Source organism: Sinocyclocheilus rhinocerous, unplaced genomic scaffold (genome assembly GCF_001515625.1).
Source record: "Sinocyclocheilus rhinocerous isolate Xijiao unplaced genomic scaffold, SAMN03320098_v1.1 scaffold14451, whole genome shotgun sequence".
NCBI lineage: Eukaryota > Metazoa > Chordata > Actinopteri > Cypriniformes > Cyprinidae > Sinocyclocheilus > Sinocyclocheilus rhinocerous.
Genome location: NW_015655762.1, coordinates 3,911 through 7,855, shown reverse-complemented (window position 1 = coordinate 7,855; position 3,945 = coordinate 3,911).

The following is a 3,945-nucleotide window of genomic DNA, read 5'->3' as shown; positions in this document are numbered from 1 at the left end:
AGGTATTCGGCCAATCACAACGCATTGGATAGCTGGCCAATCACAGCTCACCTCGCTTTTTCAGACCGATGAGCTTTGTAAAAATTGACGCGTTTCAGAAAGGCGGGGCATAGAGGAGAATACAGTATGTACAGTATGTGGAAAATAATGTGTTTTTTTAACCTTAAATCGCATAAACACATTTCATTACACCAAATACACAAAATAATGTTCTTTTTAGCAACATCATATGACCCCTTTAAGTGGAACAATAAGACAAAAGACGCTTATAACAACTGACGCTTATATCAAGAGAAGCTTACGGCAACATGTCGCAGGTGCATTTCTCTCTGAAGGCATGCCACTGTACTGTGGAGATGTTGAGTCAGCATCATCAACTTCATCTTTGCAGCCAACACTGACTCGGAAAATACTAGTTTATTAATAAATAATTAAAATATCTCCTTTATATATTATTTCCCCCAACACATTCATAGCAATTAATTTTGCCTGTGCTTTGTGGCAAGCTTTGGGTGCACTTTAGAATGGAATAGGCTATATATTAAAGGCTGATATATTTGTATATATTTGAGTAGCCTACTTTTAAATAATTAAATTAATACAAATGTTCAATTAGTCAACTAATGGTTTAAATGAATGACTACTAGTTGACGAGTTTTTTTTTTAAATTTTTTTTATTTTGAATAAGAATTTACTTGGGATGTGATTTTTTCATAATTACATAGATTTCCATTTTTTTTTTAGTCTGAGAAGTATGGCTTACGTGAATTGCATAAATCTGAGGAAAAAATGATGATGAAAAAACGAAAGGAAAAATGACATTTGTTGGAGAACAAACATATTTAAACAAAGATATTTAAAAATGTGTATTATTTATTTATTTATTTATTTTAATGTTTGACACACTTAAAGTCATGTTAGCAAGCTAAGCCATCAGTGTTGGGGAAGCTACTCTGAAACTGTAGCTTGATCAGCTACAAGCTACTCCTAAATTAGTAGTTAAGCTAAACTACTACAAAAAGTAGTACATTGAAACTACTTTCAAATTTTTTATTATTATTTTTTTTACAATTAACATTACAAATAACTAAATAATTATTAATGAAGAATTATAATAAAGTTATAAGTAAAATATTTGGGGTTTAAAACAAACTGTAATGCAATTAATTTTTCAAAGAATATGGTGAATTCAGGTTTATTGGGACAATTTTCCAAGCCATTTCAATTATAAAAAGTGTCCCAATCGTTTGATTTTGTAAACTATCCGATATACAGAATAATAAAATACTGTATAGTTATATAGTTATATTATCTTAAACTGACTGTCAAAGTGCAAAATTGCTACAAACGTAACATCAATGCAAGAACAAAATATATGCAAAATAAACTGGATACTGAGGAATCATAAAATAAGCAGGTTAAACTCACAGCTCATGCGGTATTTACTGACTGTGAATGGAGACGTCAATCATCAGCTGCGCGCATGAACACTGCGCTTTGCGTGAATCCCGCCACAACCATCCTTTGCCAATTGATAAGCACACTTCTATATCGCGATTTTATTTTCTGTTCGATTAGTGTTCATTACAAAACTGTGTGTGTGGGGGGGGGACAGATTATATTATGACCATTCATCATTGTAAAAATAGACATTTGATCCAGAGTGCAATAAAGAAGAGAAATTAATCAGTTTAAAAAGGCTATTATTCACCTCCTGTATGTGCTTTAAGTCTTCGACGTAGACTGCATTTTAATCTTTGTTTTGCGTAAATTATAGTTCCCGCCACAACCATCCTTTGCCAATTGATAAGCACACTTCTATATCACGATTTTATTTTCTGTTCGATTAGTGTTCATTACAAAACTGTGTGTGTGGGGGGGGGACAGATTATATTATGACCATTCATCATTGTAAAAATAGACATTTGATCCAGAGTGCAATAAAGAAGAGAAATTAATCAGTTTAAAAAGGCTATTATTCACCTCCTGTATGTGCTTTAAGTCTTCGACGTAGACTGCATTTTAATCTTTGTTTTGCGTAAATTATAGTTGATTCATGTGAAATATCCACTCCTGTACATCCTTTGCAAAACCATCAGACGATCTTTTGTCGGTGGAGAGACTGTAAAGCCACGCGATGCTTGATATGACAGCAGATGGCGGTAATAAACAAATTTAGTTTGTTATCTAGTCAGAAGAAGATGCTGCGCTGCTTCAGTGCATTACAGGCTCGTGACTCGTCAGAACGAAAAACAAAATGTAGCTTTTGGTCACGCTACACCACTACTTGCTGGAAAAAGTAGTTAGCTACTGGAAAAGCTACACTGTTTTAAAAGTAGCGTCGCTACTTGTAGCTAGCTACTCCCCAACACTGTAAGCCATTATGCAATTGCTTGACAGAATCATTTTGCTCTGTATATACATGTATTGCTTTATCTTGAAGAATTTGCATGACTGATAAAGCTAATCATTCATGAAACTTTGAGCAGCTATTCATTTGACCCACATCCATGTGTTTCGCTTTGACACACAAACCATCGCTGACCTTTGCGCTCTTGTAACCCTCCCCCAACCCATTGTACACTCATACAATGTCACCACAGGTGCCCTTGACTGGCCCTTTCCCTGATGAATGGATATTTAGGTACTACAATAATAACTTCTTGTTTTATAGCGTGGTGCCACCACTTAAGATAACTATACTCATGTTTGAGAATATATAGACATTTTGTGTCAGAGAATCGTGTGAGACACTATCTTTAGATTTTTGTTTTTGAACTTCTGTTTTTGTGGTGGCTCTGTATATTTATATAGCATCACTGTTGAAGAGTATTTAGCAGGTGAAGTGGATTTACTTATTGTAGAGTATCATGTGCATTGTAATGTTTGAAACAGACATCATAACAAATGTCAGTAGACTGCAAAGATTTTAAAACGAGCTGTTCATTCTTAAATTTGTATGACCTTATGTTCATGCTTTGGAAATACAAACCGGGAGACAGAAGAGAATGAGCGCAGCACTGAAAAGGGTCTAAACGTTTTCCTAATATCCTAACTCAACTCTAGTGAAGCAGGTAGACCCCATAAGAGTTATAACAAACCCAAAGGTTTATTGAATGAACAAACACAAACAAAAGAAAACAATAAACCATAAGACAGAAATATGTAAAGAAAGATTATTGAACTAACACAATGATGGAAAATCACAATACATTACTCACAGTGCTACCATACTTTATGCGACACCCCACACCTTCAAAAAATGCAATGACTAAAAATGGTCAGACCAAGAAAAAGAAATTCCGTTAACTCAAATACAATCAAATCACTCTTCTTAAAAATCCATTAGGACGTAGGCGTTGCGTGATTAGTGACGAGCGCAGAGAGAGAACAAAACAAAATGCCGTTCACGAATTAGAAGCACAAAACGAGGATTTGTAAAGAAAAATGTCGGAGGATTTCGATATAAGCCAAGAGGAGACTGGTTTTCCTTTGCTAAAGTAAGGAAACTTTGTTTCCTTTGCTCCTTTGCTCCTGCATTTCTCAGAGGCGTGCGCACAACTGTGCACAACCGTGCGTCATCTGTCTGAACGTCTTCCGTGTACCACAGTCAGCGGAAGTGAGAAAAAGTGTTTATTACATTATGGATATGGATATTTATCTTACAAAAACGCATGGATTCGCTACAGGAGGCCTTTATTCATGCCCCAGATCTGTGTGACGCACGTTTTATTACGGATGTGTGCACTTTATTTCACATCTTATGAACTCTTGACAACAAACACCCGCTTACCCCCATTTAAAGACTTGGAGGGGCCAGGACAATTTTTAATATAACTCCGACTGAATTCGTCTGAAAGAAGAAAGTCATATACACCTAGGACGCCTCGAGGGTGAGTAAAATACAAGCTAATTTTCATTTTTGGGTGAACTAACCCTTTAACA